Source organism: Carassius auratus, chromosome 19 (genome assembly GCF_003368295.1).
Source record: "Carassius auratus strain Wakin chromosome 19, ASM336829v1, whole genome shotgun sequence".
Lineage (NCBI taxonomy): Eukaryota > Metazoa > Chordata > Actinopteri > Cypriniformes > Cyprinidae > Carassius > Carassius auratus.
Window position 1 is genome coordinate 17,234,518 of NC_039261.1, and position 20,964 is coordinate 17,255,481.

Consider the following 20,964-nt stretch of genomic DNA (forward strand, 5'->3'; position numbering starts at 1 on the left):
TTTTGTGATTTACTGTTTTCGACATGAAATCAATCCTTCAGAATATTCTGTAAAAAATATAACCTTTATATATTTTATATTTTACTGCGTAAGGCCATGTCAAAGATTGAAATCATAGTGAAAAATGGTGATAATGGTGGAAATCAAACTTTGATGCTTGTTATCTCTTTTAGATTTTGAGACTTTAGCCCGGATTTCAGCCTTTCTGAGCATTCATTATTTGCACCTGAATAAATAAACTTAAAAGCTACTTGTTTTCTTTCTTTAGGCTACATAAAAGGAAACAAACTTCTGAGACACAAAAATTCATGCATATTTCATTCAAGATAAACTGAAACCTGAGATCCTGTACAAACTTCCTTGTTTTATAATGACTGGGTTCACAAAAGTTTTTGTGATTCTTTTGAAAAGAGTATAATTTATTTCTATTTTAAGACCAAAACAATGTTTTTATTGTTGTTGTTTTGGGTTTTGTCCTTTTGTATGTAAACCAGTCTCCTGTTCTGCCATTTTACAGCTTCCTTAAACAGGGATTGGACAAAATTATGTGAGGGAAATAGGTAACATTTCTTTATTAAGGTGTTTTACCACCATTTGCCTTTAATACAACTTCCAAGCTTCTTAGAATAGAGTCATACAACTTTGGAATCCAGTAGAATGTTTATTAAAAATATGTTTTAGTCATTTCTTTTTTGTTTGCTTTGTCATTTTTTGTGAGCTGTAAATTTAGGTCTATATCTATAAATTTATTTCAGTTTTAGCTTTAGGTATTTTAGAACATCAATATAAACACTTTAGATTAAGAATGTTTTTCATATAACATATTTTTATACAATTCATTTATTGTTTAACATGTATAATTAAAAGTCATTCATTTCTAGCTCAGCAGGTTAAATTTGACTGATAATGGAAGTAGTTCACCAGTTCTACTTTCAGACAGTTTGATTCAATAAACCGGTTGAAGAAAACGGTTCACTGGTTCTTTCTGGACATGGACAGTATACCATACACACAGTTTCAATGGATGGACTGACAGCTCTTGGACTAAATCTAAAATATCTTAAACTGTGCTCCGAAGATAAACGGAGGTCTCACAGGTTTGGAACAACATGAGAGTTATTAAAGACATAATTTTGATTTTTGAACTACAAAAGGGATAGGTGACTTCTCTTTTCATGTCATTTTACCCTGTGGTTGGTTGAGGCTGTCAACGAAAACACGGTTTCTCTGTCCCTGTTCCGGCGCGCTGTGAGAGGGAGGATCCACACCCCTCCAGAGAGAGATAGGGATCCCCACCCGTCCCACTCCAACCGTTTGGAGCCTGGTTGAGGAAGGTCACTCCTGTGTGGGTGGCGCCCTGATGACGGGGATCGCACTTGGGGTGGGGGGAGATGAGTCAGCTGCCTCCTCCCTGATTATCATTGGCACCCCCGCCCCAAATCGCCACTGTTTAAAAGCCCAACGCGCCTCTCCTCAGGAACTGGTGCTGCATGTCTGTCTTTCCTCCTGTTCGGCGTTTCATTCTTTGTGAGTCTATTCCGGTTACCGTGTTCACTGTGGATTCATTCGTCATCACCTGGACCTTTCATCATCCTTCACCAGCGCACTCAAACTCACCATTTCACCTGTCCTGTGCTGTCATTTAGGTCCCTGTACCACCCACCATCAGCTGAAGCCTTTCTCATTCATTTCTGTCCATGAACCATTACTTGCCTTTTGTCTTCCTGTCTTCAAATCGCAGACAATGAGGGTACCTGAGATTACACTGGCCTGTTACTTAGTTGTGTCACAGCGTCTGGTCTGTGTTTCCCTGGGTCTCCACTAGTGTCTCACTTCCCCCATATTCACCTCACCGCAGGCACTACAATTCCCACAAGGCCTTGTCCCTTCATCACAGTAATTGCACACCTGTTAATTGCACACTCAGGTGTCTTCACTTCATGGTCATTATCCTGCCTATTTATACCGGTCTGTTTTCTGTCTCGTGTTTATGGAGTCCTTACTTTCCTTCACCTAGTTTCCTCGTGTTCCCTTGTGGTTCTTGTTTCCTGTTGTTTTTGTTTTTGGATGGATGCTTCTGGTTATGCACATTTTGCCTGTTTTTGGATTTTGATTTTGGATTACCCAATAAATCTCACACTGCTCTTGGATCTCTTATCTCCTGTGTTCCCGATCCTTACAGAAGGACTCCATCTGCAAATACTGTGATGAAGGGACCAGGCTTTGTGGGATATTGTAGTGCCTGCGGTGAGGTGCCTATGGGGAAGTGAGAACACTAGTGGAGACCCAGGGAAACACAGACCAGATAATGTGACAAGTGCTGTGGCATTTTTCTTAAATGATTATGCAACTTTCTATGTTCCCATAGCTTTTGTCTGTTTGCTATCTTATTCTATTACAGAACAAACACAGTGTGCCATCTTCAGTCAAAGCAAATAAGGACAAGGTGAACAACACAAGCTTTCACATTAAATCAATCAGTCATACAACAAATGTTAGTTTGTTTTGATATGCATGGTTTACTAATATTACTTGATTGAAATCTTGATACTGTAGATTCAAACTGTATGGCATTGCCTTGCTGTCGTTATTAAGGGCGTGTCAGGTGTTACAGGGATCTGAATGTGCCAGAAGAGAAGTCCCAGTGTAGCGAGGCATCAACAGAGTGAGAAATCATGGTCCCAATGGTTCTCAATTCCAGTCCTCGGCCACCTGCTCTGCACATTTTGTTTGTTTCTTATCGCTTCAGATGTTTGTTGTATTCAAACCTAAATGCCCTGCAAAATGGACATCACAGGATATTCTGCCATGATTCCAGTTCAAAGCAAAAGTATGTTCCATTCGAAGTGTATTGAAGTGTGCGAGATGTGAATTAAAATTGTATTTATTTACAAATGTATATGATATCACACTTGTCCATGCGTGCAGACGCTATGCAGCACAAATACATGAATGAGCATTCCGAAGTGAAGTAAACTTCAACAGATTTCCCCAGCTCAGGAAGTAGGGAGCAATGAACACTGTGTAGGGACCATGTCAATGGGAACACAGTTCATGCACGGTGCTCACTTCTAATGAGCTGATTATCTGAATTAGGTGTGTTAACGAAGAGAGACATGCAAAATATGCAGAGCTGGGGGTGCGAGGACTGGAAATTGAATTTGTAAGGGACCCACATACCTGGAACTGATCTTCTTGCATGGAAGTCTGAGGCTTAGATCTGAAGTGGATAGCCAAACTCAATGACCTGGGGTATATTCTTGATTGGGGCATCGGTAAAGGTCAGCTTGCAACTTTTGCCTCCTGGATTAGCACTGAATTTATCAGGAAGATCCAGTCGACGGGTGCGGAGGCAACATGCGTAAATCCAGAAGCATCTGAATGATCTCCTCTGTTAGCGAGGTTAAATGCGCCAACTGGTGTTGAAGAATGGTGAGCTGGTTAGCTTGAGCAGATGACTCTGTGGACAGCTGAACCCAGGCTAATGGATTGTGTGGTGGTGAAGTCTTCTGTAATGCGGGGTCAGCAGAGTGAGGATCCATTTGCAGCTTTATTGAAAAACGTGGTCGCACAGGCAGGGCCAATCACCAGCAAACACAACAACAGAGAGAAAGCCAATTGTAATCCAAAAACAGGCATAAGGTCAGGGCAGGCAGCAAATGAAGAGTTTGGTTGCAAAACGCGATAAACGCCATTTTTTGACATTTGGATTTTATTATTGGAAATCACTGTTCAGATGTACCTTAATCGCTGACATTAATAAGATTTAAAAATTTACATTTTAAGCCTACTACAAAAAGTTAGGTTTTTTTTCACAAAACGCGATATCTGCCAGCCCAGTTTCTTTACAAAGTGCGATATAACGTTTAGGATCTAGAACATTCAGGATGCTGCGCGAGCTCAGGATGTCACGGGAGGAGAGAGTCACCGCCGGTGAAGTGCTCAGAGTTTGCTCAGTGATTTAATGATAATATCAAAACAAAAAAAAACATATATTTTTAAAAAGAGGATTCAATAGGCTAATTAAAAAAAAAACATTTTATTACCATTTTATTGTTTATACTGTAGGCGAGCTGTCAGTCACGTAGGCTACATCTCTGATCAACAGCTGTCTGTCAGTCAGAGAATCAAAGCTTCAGAGTCAATCAGAATCAGAATGAGCTTTATTGCCAGGTATGTTTACACATACGAGGAGTTTGTTTTCGTGACAGAAGCTCCACAGTACAACAGAATGACAGCGACAGAACATAAAACGCATAATAAAAGAATAAAAAATACAAATAAGTAGATAACGTGATGGATTTCGATGACTGATTGGAGCCGGTCATTTCAGCTGCTGTTGGGCGAAAGAGGAAGGCATCAATAGAAAATCATCAAAGGAAGAAGACCAAACAGGCAAGGCATTCAGGGGAGGAAAACATCCAAAGATTAATTGCGGTCATCGTGCGACTGCGAGTAATGTTGGTCTGTGTCATGCCGACAAACTGTCAGATGAAGATGTAGCCTTCAACTTCAAAAACATGTATAAAAACGCTACAAAAGTGGATCAGGATAAAATACTCCTGCGTCTGTCAACAATAAACAAATGCAGCAGGGAACGAGTCTCCACTGATGTCAAGAAGAAAGCCAGGGAGGTTACAGTGAAATACTGCCTTTTGTCCTGTGCTCCTCCCCATCACAAGATACCTGTCTGCAAGGCTACATTTCTAAGTGTCCTTGGTAAGTTTATTTTTTAAATAATTTCTTACATGTAGCTGAGTAGCCTATCTGAAGATTTATTTATGCGGTTGCACCTATTATTTATAGCCTAAAACCTCACGTTAATTCTTGTTGTTGTTGATTTATTATAAGAGATCATAGAGGGCACAGGTTGTTATGGAGAAAAATAAACGGTTCTGTTTTTTAACCACAACCAATAAACTCTATAAGCTATTATTATTATTATTATTATTACAGTGAAATAATTAATTCAATATGACGGGGCGAGGCGAGCTTGTGTCGCAGACTCGGTGCAACAGAGACAAGAACTGTGACACCGCGGCTCCGCCTGCTCTGATCATACAGGTTTGGTTTTCAGCAGCGGTGTGGAAGGAGCCTCCACTCTTTCTGTTACAAGGTACAAGTCGTTTATCTAACTAACTTAATCTTACTTATCTAAATTGTAACTAATCACAAATAGTCCGAAGCTGTTTAAGGATGGTTGAAATGATAAACATCCTGCAGTTTGTTTGCTCTGACAGCTCAGCTAGCCAGGCAGCGCAACAGTGCTTTTTTGTTTTTTTATGCCCACTGTCCCTATGTGAAGCACAAGCATACAAAAGTCTGTACGTTGTTATCCGACCTTTTCATTCAGGGACTGCCCTGGATTACTGGCACACGCCATAGTCACATTATGTTTATTATGGCATTATGTTTTTGAATATTATGAATATTTACGATTAATTGATTTATTATTATTAATTTTCCCACTGATGATCCAAAAGATTTCTTCAATTGCCCATCCTTAACCCAGGTGCTATAAACATAGTCTTAAGATGGCCTGTTCAATCTTGGGTAGAAGCCAGAGGTGTAGCCTTTTTCTAATTAATTTATGATTTTCAGGTTCCAGAAAAAAACACAGACAATCTTATTAATACCTTTTCTGTACTCCACAGGTGTTAGTAAAGACAGAGTGTCCAGAGTGGTGAAATACTTCAGTCAACATGGTGAAGCCAGATCAGAGTGCAGGGGTGGAACCAGAAATGTTGATGAGAAGATGGAGAACAGGCAGGCAGTAGTTCAGCATGTGTCCTCATTCATGTGCAAGGCCAACCACTACGCTCGTCGTGGTGCACCTGGACGGAAGTACCTCCCAAGTGACATGTCAGTAACCAAAATGCACCAGCTGTTCCAGGAGCAGAACCACAGGGACATCAGCTACTCCGTGTATTACAATGTTTTCTGCACCTCATTCAACTTGGGATTTGGGCATCCAGCAAAGGACTGCTGTGCCACCTGTATGAGCTTGAGGCTCCGTATGAAAGATCCTCACCTTACTGAGGAAGAGAGGAAGGCAGAGATCATGTCTGTCATGCTCCACCGATGCAGAGCCCCGGTGTTCTACACATTGCTAAATGCAGTGGAGGACACAGTTACTGTCTGCTTTGACATGATGCAGAACCTCTCTCTGCCCAAGTCTCCCACTGGCCAGACCTACTACAGCTTTACATGTATGTGTTTGGTGTTGTGGTCCACCATGGAGAGAGGAGTCTGCAGGCACTGAGTGACTGTCCTCTCTACATGTGGCTTGAAAATCAAAATAGAAAAGACAGCAACATGACCGCCTCTGCCCTGGACCACTGCCTGTGAACCAGTCTAGCCAAAGATGTCCAACAGGCTGGCCATTTTTGGCTCTTTAGTGATTCCTGCTTTGGACAGAACAAGAACAGTACAAAGGTGGGAATGCTGTCCAGCCTACAAAGCACTTTAAAGATGTGAAAATGGAGTGCTTCTTCCCTGTCCGTGGCCATAGTTTTCTCCTTGTTGACAGAGTTTTTGGAAGAATTGAGCAGGATATTCGTAAGCAGGACACCATCCTCCTGCCAGACAAATACACCAACATCCTGAAGAAGCATGGCTCTGTGTATGTGTACGGGAAGGACTGGGAGAGCTTTGACCACAAAGCTGCAGCCGAGGCTCTCATACAGTCCGTGCACGCGGTCTTACAAGATCAGTGAAGCCCGGGTGCTGGAGATCGATGGCAAAGGGTTGGGGGTGAGAGCCATCTTCAGCGGTCCCACCTACCAGCACACTCTCCTGAAGAGAGGCAACAACTGTGGCCAGTATAAAGCAGATCCCCTGCCCATGATGACCACAGTGAAGGCTGTGAAGAAGGACATCATCAGCCTGCTTAAAGCCATTGGGTCCCCTTGCAAATGTCGCGGCCTTCTACAATCATGCTTTGGCTGTGACCAGTTATGTCCACAGGGGGGAAGAGTAGACTAAAAGGCACACACTGGCATCTGAAGCCCATGTGACACTCAAGAAATTACACACACACACACACACACAAACAAAACATTGATTCACTAGCTTTTCTTAATGGTATTACAGTAGTAGAATATAGCTTAAGGTGGATATATAGTGTTTTGCAAAACAAAACAAAAAAATTTTATGTTGTGTATGTTCTGGCCAAAACTAACTCTTAATAATTATTAATCTTATTATTATTAATCAATCTTTGTATATACTATTCCATATTTATGATGTAATGTTTTTTTAACCAATTTAATGTACAAAAAATTGTGAATGAACTTGACTGTTGATGTCTTAAATAATAATGTCAAATAACCAACGTTTCTCAAAATGGATATATCTTATGTTGTAACGAAACTCTTCAAATATTCAATAAACTGTTCACGAGTACAGGGTCAGGCAGCAAAATCACAAGGAGAAAAGTCCAAAGATTGGGAGTGGGAGGAACCGTGGGAGTCTCGTTTGTGACACCTAGAATGACAGCAAATATTTGATTGTCTATCATGAATAAGATTCCAGACAAAAACAAAAGGCCTTCAGGAAAATGTAAAATATTATTATTAAAAACAAGGAACTGAACTCTAGCACAATGATGTACTTTATGTGCTCCCATGGATGGAGATGGTGTCATTTCCAATTCCTAGATAATTTATAATAACTGTTAAATATTTAAATTTGATGTCTAAAATTTATCAAGATTATTGTCATTTTAGAATTTCCATAAGAATTAGACTCAGTTATTAGTGTATGTTTACATGTTCATGCATTACAAATCATCTTGCACTGTTTCCCAGCCAGCTGCTTGACTTACGATGTTTCTCTTTGCACATACAGTATTATGTGAAGCATTCACATTTTTTTTATAGTTTATGTAAAGGCAAAACTTTATGTATTTATAGTCAATATCTGTCAGTTGGTCCTGTGAGGCTCGACATTTCATTCCACTGTATGTCTACACATGTAGTGGAATTACAATAAAGCTAACTATAAAGCTAACTATTTGCCCCGCAAATTTTGAGCTTCTTGCACAACCACATCCCGCTCTTGATACTTGAGGAAGTGAATGATAACGGGTCGGGCTTTGCCGCCAGGCCCCGGCTTCAGGGCTAGGGTGCAGTGGGCGCGGTCGAGTTCAGGGGTAGAGTTCAATATTTGATCGCCGAGAATCTCCACCAAAACTTGAGGAAAAAAAGCCGTAGGATGAGCACCTTCAATGTTCTCTGGAAGGCCGACTATCCTTGTTGTTTCTTCTAGAACAGCCTTCCAGGTCAACCAGCTTTAGTATGTAGCTTAGTATTTGTTTCAGATAATGCGGCCAGCTCTGCTTTCCATGGCCTTCTTGACTCGTGGAATTTGCAAATGTCTCCGAAGATGAGAGACGCTGTTGGTGGTCGAGTAAGGTGTCCTGGAATTTATCGACCCATTCTTCAAGTTTGGAGAACATGGTGTTGATTTCCACCTGGAACTTAGTCATAAGAGAAACCTCGTGTTTAGCTAACATTTGTGCTAGTGCAGGTAGCACGGTGTTCGGAGGGACGTTCTCTCCTTTCTGGTCCCCTTTTTTTTTGATCTACTGGTCACTCTTTCAAAGCAGCGATGCACTGTCAAATATATTTCAATGTTGGGAACTGGTTTTACACTTTAGTTGGACTGTAAAAAAAAGTTATACACGTAGAGCTTGGGAGCGAAGCAGAAACGCGACTCACTCTGTTATTTCCTTCTCCCCGCTTACAACTTTTTGAGAGAAATAGTGACTAAGGTAATTTACAGGAAAAAAAGTAATTCCATTCAAAAAGTGAAACTTGAATATTATATGAATTCATTACACACAGACTGATATACAGTATAAAGTGGCCTAGCAAATCCTCACAACAAATGCAAATAACGAAATGCGCTGCAAATCCTCACAACACATGCAAATTAAGAAACGCTATAAATCCCCACCAAACATGCAATTTAAGAAACTCTGCAAATCCTCACAACACATGCAAATTAAGAAACGCTGCAAATCCTCACAACACATGCAAATTAAGAAACGCTGCAAATCCTCACAACACATGCAAATTAAGAAACGCTGCAAATCCTCACAACACATGCAAATTAACAAATGTGCTGCAAATAGCACTGACCACAATGTAAATGTTTCAAGGATGATGTTTTAAGTTTTATGTTTTAATGTTTTAAGATGGCTAACTTTAATATCCTCAGCTAAATATAAATTCATGGTTAAAGAAAATAAATTTGCAATGCTTCATTAACTGTTTCTTAAAGGGGGGGTGAAATGCTCCCGCTCCCGTATAGCAGAGCACTGAGAGCACAACAGGCATTCACTGATCAGAGCGAGAGCGTCGCGAAATGTCACAAAAGGAGTGTGTTTTTGGTTGCCAGGGCAAGACAACCCTGCACAGATTACCAAAAGCATTAAGGGACCAGTGGATGGAGTTTATTTTTACAGAGCATCAACGGAGTTGTGCAAGTGTTTTTGTTTGTTCCCTGCATTTCGAAGATGCTTGTTTTACAAACAAGGCCAAGTTTGACGCCGGATTTGCACATTGTTTATTTCTTAAGGATGATGCAATCCCAACGAAAAAGGGTCATGATCGTGTGTTGGAACCGCAGGCGGTGAGTAAAACTGCTTAAAATATCTCTGCCTCCTTGTTAGTGCGTCCGCCTCCCATGCCGGAGACCCAGGTTCGAGCCCCGCTCGGAGCGAGTCGTTGCTGCTGCTGCTCTCGTTCAGTTTCAGCCTCGGGATCTGATTCTGGATCATAAATAAACGGCTGAATCTGACTGTAAGCCATGGTTTGTTTCGGTTGATGGTTTTTCCCTCACGGTAATGTCACAGTTTCCACACGCTCTCAACGCAAAAGCCTACCGGCGCTCGTGATTCTTTAGCTCCGCCCACACGTCCACGTCTCCAGCTGGTCGTGTTTTTCTGGGAAAAATCGGTACAGACTATCTTTCTCTTATGAATATAATAAAACTAAAGACTTTTTGGAGTTATGAAGGATGCAGTACTACTCTATAGGTACTCAAGATTAACAGGATATTGAGTGAAAACGAGCATTTCACCCCCATTTTAATTTGGATGTGTTGTGGGGATTTGCAACACTTGTGTTGTAAAACTGATGAAGATGTTTTCTTCATTTGCTGGTGTGTTTTTTTTTCACTTTGCATGTGTTTTCTTAAGTTGCAACGTGTTGAGCTCTCTTGGCCACAGTAGATATATTTCAAATGTTTATTTCTTTTAATTTTGATTATTATAACTGACAACTAAGGAAAATCCCAAATTCAGTATCTCAGAAAATTTTAATATTGTGAAAAGGTTCAACATTGAAAATACCTGGTGCCACACATTAATCAGCTTATTAACTCAAAACATCTGCAAAGCAATTTAATGGTCTCTCAGTATAGTTCTGTGGGCTACACATGGGAACACAAGGGAAGACTGCTGACTTGACAGTTGTCCTAAAGATGACCACTGACAACTTTCACAAGGAGGGCAAGACATAAAAAGGTCATTACAAAAGTGGCTGGCTGTTCACAGAGCTCTGTGTCCAAGCACATTAATAGAGAGGCAAAGAGAAGGAGAAGATGTGGTAGAAATAAAGTGTACAAGCAATAGGGAAAACCGCACCCTGGAGAGCATAGTGAAACAAAACCCATTCAAAAATGTGGGGGAGATTCACAAACAGTGGACTGCAGCTGGAGTCAGTGCTTAAAGAACCACTACGCATAGACGTATGCAAGACTTGGGTTTCAGCTGTTGCATTCCTTGTGTCAAGCCACTCTTGAACAACAGAAAACTTCAGAAGCATCTCACTTCAAAAATGACTGGACTGCTGCTAAGTGGTCCAAAGCTATGTACTCTGATGAAAGTAAATTTTGCATTTCCTCAGTGGTTCAGACATATCAGGGTTCCAGAGTCTGGAGGAAAAGAGGAGAGGCACACAATCCACGTTGCTTAAGGTCCCGTGTAAAGTTTCCACAGTGGTTTGCGGTGCCATGTCATCTGCTGGTGTTGGTCAACTGTGTTTTCTGAAGTCCAAGGTCAAAACAGCCATACACCAGAAAGTTTTAGAGCACTTCATGCTTCCTGCTGCTAACAAACTTCATGGAGATGCAGATTTCATTTTTCAACAGGACTTGGCACCTGCACACAGTGCCAAAATTTCCAGTACCTGGTTTAAGGACCATGGTATCCCTGTTCTTAATTGGCCAGCAAACTTGCCTGACCTTAACCACATAGAAAATCTATGGGGTATTGTAAAGAGGAAGATGCGATATGCCAGACCCAAGAATTCAGAAGAGCTGAAGGCCACTATCAGAGCAACCTGTGCTCTCATAACACCTGAGCAGTGCCACAGACTGATCTCCTCCAAGCCACACCGCATTGCTGCATTAAAGGGTTAGTTCACCCAGTTAGCAAAATTATGTAATCAATAACTTACCCTCATGTTGTTTCAAACCCGTAAAACCTCTGTTTATCTTTGGAACACAGTTTAAGATATTTTAGATTTAGTGAATGAGTCAATGTTTTGTTCGTTATCTGGCTCGACTCGGTGTTCATCTTCAGTTCTCTCTTCACAGCAGTTCAGTCAGTGTACTGTTGGAGTAAATGAATTACTCGGGGATATTGCTTTGTTTTAACTCAGAAGGAGTGTCAGCCACATTAAAAAAGTTGTGGATTAAAGCGTATTAGAGATGCGAACCGTTTAAAACGATTCAGTTCGATTTGGTGAACTGAATGATTCGTTCGCGAACCGGAGGTCTTACGGGTTTGAAACAACATGAGGGTAAGTTATTAATTACATAAATTTGCTATCTGGGTGAACTAACCCTTTAAAAGGAACCCAACTAAGTACTGAGTGCTGTACATGCTCATACTTTTCATGTTCATACTTTTTAGTTGGCCAAGATTTCTTGACATTAATTTCTTTGTATTTTCTGAGATACTGAATTTGGGAGTTTCCTTAGTTGTCAGTTATAATCATCAAAATTAAAAGAAATAAACATTTGAAATACATCAGTCTGTGTGTAATGAATGCATATAATATGCAAGTTTAACTTTTTTAATGGAATAAATGAAATAAATCAACTTTTTATAGTCTTTGGTTCAGCTCTTATTCTCCAAAATGGGTCTATGGTGATTCGGAGAGACACAGAGGAGACAAATTGTTGAATAAAGTAGTTATTTTTGTTTTCTTTTGTTTTGGAACGACTTGGAGGTGGGGGTAAGTGATTCGTGTCAAATTTTTCATTTTGGGGTGGAGAATCCTTTCAATCAACTCTGGGGATTTAGTGTTAAGAAAAAAGGATCAGATTATGTGATTATTTGATGACATGCATGTATAACATTCAGTTGTTTTATTTTTGTTTTTAGTCATATGTTGATTTAAGTGGGTATATTTTCCCAGGATTTTCTTTGTAAAGTATGTTAACAAGTTAGTATGCAGTTGAAAGAGAAAGATCTGAAGTCTTGTGATTATGTCTGTTGTTAATTCAGATGAAGTGGATGAGAACAAGTGATAAGTTCAATGCGTTATGCAGGTTGTTGTTTTTTTTCCTTGTTCCTGTTGATGGGTACTTCTTTAATTGTGGATGAGTGAACAGTGAGCCAACAGTGTCTAGTTGATGTTGCAATGCATCTTTCTCTGGAGCAAGTTTCACATCTTTAGTAGTTTTATTAAAAACTGCTGTCTCAAATCCTCCTTACGAACTTGCACATGAACTATACCGTCACACCATTGCTCCCATACATCCTGATCAGTTGAGTCAGAATCTCATTCTAGAGTGATGCAACGGGTTACACTGGTATTGCTAGTTCTTATTCAAAACAATGGAAAACACACTGAGCAATATTGCTAAAATATCATCAGAGAAATTTGTCCCAGGTCAGTATGCCGTAACATTCTAAGGAACTAACCAAAATGGCTGCAGAAGATTAAAAAAATTGAGTCACTTATTATTATTATTTAATTTTTTTATGATTTGGAGACTCTGTGTTTCCATTGTGTTAAAGAAGCTGATTGAACATTCTTAAGAAAAACAAGTATTTTTTGATTCACAGTCACAAGGTCATGTAGAACAGAATGTTTGTTTAGGGATGAACTATCTTTTTTTATAACAAGTACTCTGGTTGAGAAGAAAAAAATAGAAACATTTCAAGTATGCAGAAGTCCCAAGAGCAATTGAACTGTACATTCATACTGTAGGAAATGTTAAATGCTGACAGCTATAGGCCTTTTTTACATAAACAAGCTGCAATGCATTGAACTTTTCCTGTCTATGCTGAGCACCATTTTTATTATCCAGAGCAACACTTATGAAACTGAAAAAAAAAAAAAGTAGTTTATTAAGTGCTCTAAAACTTTACCATTTAACACAGACTCAGGCCAGACAATATCATGTTAAACTTCACAAAAAAATACTTTAAATAAGCAAGTAAGAAAACGTCTCAGTCACTGCCACTGATCACAGTCAGTCACTCTTGATGTCACGTCGGTGACCGATGAATTGCCATGGGCAATGGGCAATTCCATTCCAAAGTGCCATGGGTGCTGCCCCTTCCAGTGCCATGAGCAAGCTGCCTGCACACCTATTTGGTGCAAGCCGAGGATCAGAATAAGTAGTTCCACTCACCATTGTCAAAGCACTATGACACCGAGTGAGACTGGAGAACACTGGGAAAACGTACCCATTCCACTGGGAACAGGGATGCTGCAGAAGCCCCATCCTTCCTAAAAGCGTTTTCGGAACCAAATACACATATAGCATCTGTTTACATGTGTATGGAGAAATTGGAGGTGATTGTAACCCTCTTGGAAGGCCGAAGTCTGCTGGAGAAACACAGGCTCTAATGGTTTTACCGTGGACTACACACATATGAGTAGCACTTACTGTAGGTCGCAATATGGGACCCAGCCTTTAAAGGTTCTCAAGGATTCAGCGTGAAGGCATAGAGCAGGACGTTCCACTGCGTCCGACTGCCAAAGGTGATGGAGGATCTCAACTGGGTCTACAGTACAGACACTCTGGAGCAGTTTTAGCAAGCTGACACTAACCGGGTGCCACTACCTGATTGAGGTGAGAAAACAGGAGGATACCGGCTCTACAGGAAAGCTATAGAATCTAGCAAACGTGTTGGGGGTTGCCCAGCCCACAGCTCTACAAATATCTGTCAGCAAGGCGCCACAAGCCAGGAGTAATATAATATTACAGATAATATTATATACATCAGTAGTTGTCAGTGACAAACAATGTTGATCTGCCATGGTACAAGTCCTCGTGGAGATGGATAGAATGCCATCTTCACCTGTTCCATTGTTGTCTCCTATATTAAATAATAATTTGTTATTTATTTGCTACCTTTACAGCTATATTTCTCCTTCTTTGGCTTTTGTCGTTTTACTGCAGGATACACCAGCAACATGCCCGTGGAGACTGCAGACTATGGGTTTGCATTTGTACTGCACATCGACGTGGACAATGACATAGAAAGTATAAATGAAAACTGACGCATAGCCTACGGCGTAGGTCTGATGCAGAAGTATAAATCAGCCTTTATAAGGATGATTCATTGTCTTTACAAAGATGCACATGTTTTTCGCAGCACAACAGGGGGTAGTGCAACCTGAAGTGCGCAAACCACTCGACACAGTAACGACCACCGCTGAAGCGCCCATACCACCAACACCAAAAGCTTCCAAAAGTGTGTTGAACTCATAGCTCACTAAAAAAACACTTGGATGGAGCAAAACAGTGTTGTCGCTCAGCTCTAAAGCAAAAAGCTGGTATGCATTCCACCTGCTGCCTTAATATACTCATGCTGTGATCAGTGGGAGCTGGATGCAATGATTGCATGCCAATGGGGAAGTTGTGGCCTAATGGTTAGAGGGTTGGACTCCCAATCGAAGGGTTGTGGGTTCTAGTCTCGGGCCGGACGGAATCGTGGGTGGGGGGAGTGCATGTACAGTTCTCTCTCCACCTTCAATACCACAACTTAGGTGCCCTTGAGCAAGGCATCGAACCCCCAACTGCTCCCCGGGCGCCGCAGCATAAATGGCTGCCCACTGCTCCGGGTGTGTGCTCACAGTGTGTGTGTGTGTGCTCACTGCTCTGCGTGTGTGCATTTTGGATGGGTTAAATGCAGAGCACAAATTCTGAGTATGGGTCACCATACTTGGCTGAATGTCACTTCACTTTCACTTTCAATGTGCATTGGCGCATTTAGTTTACACTTGAAGTAGATTGGTCAATCGAAACGATGTCCCAATTCGTCGGCCACTGACGTGACATCGAGAGTGACCAACAAAATAGGGAACAGTGTACTCTGTCTGTATTTTCTTTTTTCAAAAGCATCGCATGGTTCTCTTGACCTATTTCTTCTGTGAAGGATCATATATACTGCATTAAATAAACATCTAAGCCCTTGTGTACATTAAAATAGAATGCATGTCATGTTCTTTTGTTATTGGTTGTAAAATTACTGGAAAGAATAGGTCATTGCTTGTTTTGTAAGGAGAACAATGTGCTCTTCAGGGCAAGTGGGATATTGTCCCATTTAATATCCCATGTAAATATGTGCATTTGTGGCTGAGCCACGTAAATGCATTGACATGCAGAACATGTGAATTGTATGTCAATGTCTTTCGAAAAAGATAGGTTTTTGTTCATTGCGTTCAGAATAAGTGTCAGTAAAGAGAGTCATATGACTTAAGCTTGACTACATTCTTTTGTAAAATTAATTTAACATTACAACCCATTTGATATTGTAAACTTCTGAGGCGTCACTGAAAATCACCGTAAACCTTTGGCAGTCCATAAATGCAACAGTAAGGTAAAATACAGTTCTGTTGTTAAATTTTTAAATGTTGTAGAAATAAGTCTCTAATTGTCATCAATGCTGTGTTTATTTAAATGTCTAAAATAATCTCAAAAAAATAAATGTATTCCTGTGATGCAAAGCATATTTTTCAGTATCATTACTCCAGTGTTCAGAGTCACGTGATCCTTCAGGAATCATTCTGATATGCTGATTTGCTGCTTTTATATTATTACTTAATTTTCTGTCCATTTGTTTTATTGCCTTTTTCAGGAGAAGCAAAGCACTACATGGATCATGCAAAGCTTTGCAAGCATTCAAACAATGCCTTTATCCATCATATTGTTTGTTCAGTGAACTTCTTAACTACAATAATTTATTTACTTAATCCTAAGAAAATAATTTTCCTAATTTCCCAAGAAAAGGAAATAAATTCTACATTATTACCAATGCTAGCCCTAAGTTGTTGCACAGTGGCCACCAGGGGGCCCCATGCCACAGGTTCAAGACAGTGATGCTTGGTAATGGCTTTCATGTTAATACAAATATTTACACTAAGTTAATATTAAGAAGTTAGTTTGAAATAGTTCAATACATTTAATATGTCTTTGCTGAATATTTCACAATATTACAAGTAACAAGCTCGACTGATTCATAATTTGAAAAAAAAGAAACAAAATTGTACTTTAAAGTGCTGTACACAAATGGCATTTTGTTTCCCAGCAATGCTAAATTGTATACACAGGATAGTATTATATCATAGACTGGATATCATGAGCCTTGTTAGAATACTTCAAAGAGCTAGAGCTGAAGACTGGTGACATGACCAGTCAGATTGAGTTATCTGTTGTGCCCTGGCCGAACGTAAGACGAAGAGCATGTGCATTGTATGCGAGACATTTAAGACATTTTATTGGAGTTTGTTGTTTGTTTCTCAGTTTCCTTTTAAGAAAGAGTTAAAAGACATTCTGGCTTTTGTAAGGAAAACATGCAAGATCCTTTTTTTTTTTTTTGCTATTTTCATTAAATGCACATGCATGTCAATGTCAATATATTTTATGGGCTAGCCAATATTCAAATCAAATGTGCAAACTTAAAAATGTGTCTGTATTAGTTACATTTCATTAAACATTGTATGTAAAAGACTTTGAATATCAAACTGTTGTTATGAGCCTTATATTTATAATTTTGCTCTCTCTCTAGTGAAATAGTCATCTCATCCTACTCAGGAGAGAAATGTGCAGAGGTCAAGCAAAAAGAGACAAGACTGTTTTAAACAAATACATGCTTTTGATATGAGAGGGCAACAGGGGACATACTTTTTCACTGGAGGAAGCTTTATTATTTATTATGAATGATTTAATAATGTAATGATTTAATTATTTGTTCTTACACAAACGCCTTTTGGCTTCACAAGACATTCATTGATGGACTGGTGTGGTGTGGAATATCGGGATGTTATTATCAGCTGTTTGGACTCTTATTCTGATGGCACCCATTCACTACAGAGGATTCACTGGTGAGCAATTTCTCAAAATCTGTTCTAATGAAGAAACAAAAGCTTATCTGCATCTTGGATGGCTTGAGGGTGAGTATATGTTTAGCAAATGTTTATTTTTGGGGTGAACTCCTTTAAAGAAGCCCTTTTTTTGAGGAGAACAAGAAATATACAAGAAAAAAATATGATGTACTTCAAGGATAGAAAAGGACACATACAAGGCAATATATTTTATGAGCTATAACCAATATTAAAAATGAATGTGTGATCTGCAAAACGTGCTTGCATTACGTCAAAGTCCTTGAATTATATCAAAGTCTCTTTAAGACAAGTCATGTCACTCTGTGGCCATCTTTGAAACGCCTCTCAGGCATCCAAGTACAGCTCCCATCTCTTTGAATGGGGAAACATAAAATTCTCCAAAACTGTTCTCTAATCTGACAATAACTGTGTCATAAATTGCACATACAGCATTATAAAAAGGTTTTTCTCAGGCTGGATCAGCCAGCGCGTATAGCAGTCCTGAGAGCATGTGTCAGAGCGCTGACTTTACCGATTAGTCATTGGCTATTTCATTCAGGAGGCAGGTTAGCGATTGAGCGGCCATATTGAGCCTTACATTTTTCCCCATTCAAAAGTGACGCATCTTGGGTATGTCTTAAACTATATTTAATTTGATTTGCTGCACTGGACATTGTATGAAGGGCTTTGCTATTTGAGAGATTTAAAGGTAAATACCGATCCCCACATTTCTTACCTTAATGATCGTCTGCCTCCCTAAAAATGCCATATGATGACACTGTTCAGCTCAATTTGATTGAGGCAATTTTTGATGATTGAAAAATCATTCCTTCATCACTCATCATGTCTTAACAATGAACTCCACCAAGAAACAGAATGTTTCACAATCAAGCAACAGCTAAGATAAGAACAATCCTGTTATTGTTTAAGGACTTCGTTTTCAGAGATATATTTCATCTATACTCACTCTCTCCGCCCTGTTACACGTAAACATCATTGGATATTTACTGAGTGTATCACAACCACACTTAGAGGGGTCAAATGATGTCAGAAATGACAGAATCATAATGTCACTCAGAGGTTGGCAGGTCTGTGAACTAAATCTGGTGATTTTAGCAGTCTTTGTTGCATTATATGCCAATGGTGATTATTCAAAAAACAGTAAAAGACCCTTTCCACATTTTATTCTTCTTCACCAAAGATGGTATATCTCTAATTCAAAAAGTATTAAAGATATCTTAATGAGATTTGAGATATTGGGTCTTCTCAAACTTAGCTTTTGGCATGTTAACTTTTAAGACACAGTTGTCAACTAAGCAAGGACTGTTAGACTAATAAATCTACCTCAAAACCATCCTGTTGAAGGTTTGGCATGGTGATATAACAAACCTTTATAGAAACTTAGACCAGCATAAAAAATAAAAAATTGTGTGGACAAGTTGTGTTCGAAAAATAACCTGTTTCATATACTTCAACAGTGTTGATTGACATGAAATAATAAACCGCTACAGAATGCTCCTTGAGACTATGATTGGGTTTAATCTTTCCATCTCTTCAACTGAATTTTTTCTGCCACTTGACTGGATCCTCTACATCTGGATAATTTTTTTTTTATTATTATTTTAGGAATGTTAAATTTCGACAGTAATTGTATCTGCCAAATCACCTTTAAATCTACTGATTATGTAAAAAAAATTACTAAAAGAGGAACAAATTTAGAGGAACTGGAACTTTCTGAACATGAATTATTTGAACATGAATAATAAATATTTGTTAAAGCTGTTCGTTGCCTTGCTTTTTTTAACATTAAGGAAACAATCACCACTGGGAAACAAAATGACAAGATTTCATTTAAGATAGACTGAAACCTGAGATAGTGGATTAACTTCCTTGTTTTATAATGACAGGCTTTTGCGAAGAGTGCTATAATTTACTTCTATTTTTAAAACAAAAACAATGTTGTTTTGTTGTTTTCATACAAAGATACATTTGCAATTCAAAACAACTTAAATATATATATTTTTTTTTAATGATCTCCATATTCCCCCATGAAATGCATGACTTTTCTCTAAGCCCGATTTTCACGGCTTGTGTCAACGGCGCGTTACGGCTCCGATGAGGTTTTGTTGCATCCTCCACGCGGTGCCAACTCACACCAGAAGCAGATCAGAAGCGCAGCGGTAGGATTCGCGAGACCACGTCATTTGCCTGTCCAACACTAGTGTATAGTCCAACATTGTTTTGCTTGATTTTTGTGTGTTCTAAAATGGTTGGCTGAATGTTAATAAGCTTTCCTGTTTAATTATGTTTATTCCACTCCTACAACTCCTGCAATTAAACTCCACATCATGTCCTTTTTGTAATTGTCCTTATAAAAAGGATCTGGTGCCATATAATATTGTGAGGTTTTCAACTTTGAGGATTAACCTCTCGTCATCTATTAATGTGAAGTATTGGGAGTCCGCACAGGGTGTTTTGAAATGTACATGATTTTTGGATTTCTATTTTGTATTTGTTTCGCGGTTTGGACGCGGCATGCGTCAAAAATAGACTAGACGCCAATCTTTAGCGAAGCGGCGCGGAGACGCGCTTCTGGGACGCTTTTGAAAAGTGCGGAGGCGCGTCCGGTGTAAACACGAGCATTGACTAGAGTGACCGCGATCAGCTCCGGTAGCCGCGTCGGAGCCGCCACGCGCCGTAGACGTGTGCAGTGGAAATGCTGGGGGTAATGCTGATCATTGTAGATGTGGAATATTGTCCCATTGTCAGCGTTAACCAAGTTCATCTCGCTGCTCAGCTCTCTAGGTGTTATGGTCATGACATCATCTTTGCATTTGAACAAGTCTGTGATTAAAGTTTTAGCAATTTCAGCTCTTTAGTGGATTTTGGCTTTGTGAGGTTCTTTGAGGTTGGTTTTTGTGGAAACAGCCTCATCAAGGGGAATATTGAGGTATGGAATGTTCATAATAGAATATTCATTATTATTATTATTAAAACACCAAACATTTGGTCTGTTAAATTTACTCTAACCACCACATCACAATGCAGAGCAAATTTCTAAATAGCTGAGGTAATACATATTTCCCCCTATTTATGCAGTACATTGTATTCTTATTTTATTTTTTTTCTTTTAGAATTTTCCATCAATGCAAATGATGCGTCCATTGCATCTGGAATGTTTTCACGCTGAAACACTCCAACTGGTGATTAGAGTTGCCAAGTCCGCGGTTTTCCAGCTGAATTTAGCCACTTCTACATCCAACTTCTGCACACACGGGCAAGTGTGAGATCATATACTTCGGTAAATAAATAGCCTACTTTTTTTTAAAATTCACGTCTCGCACACTTCGATGCACTTTGAAAGAAACACATACGTTCGCTTCGAACTGGAAACATGGCGGAAGCCTTGATGTTCATTTCGCAGGGCACTTGGCTACTGTCGAATAAAACATAAGAGAGACCTAAAACATGTGCGGTCAGAACAGGGGATAACGAGGACTGGAACTGAGAACCGCTTCACCGTGTGTGTGTGTGTGTGTGTGTGAGCGTGCGTATATGGTGAAGCGGTTCTCAATTCCAGTCATCGTTATTAGTGGGCTGAATTACG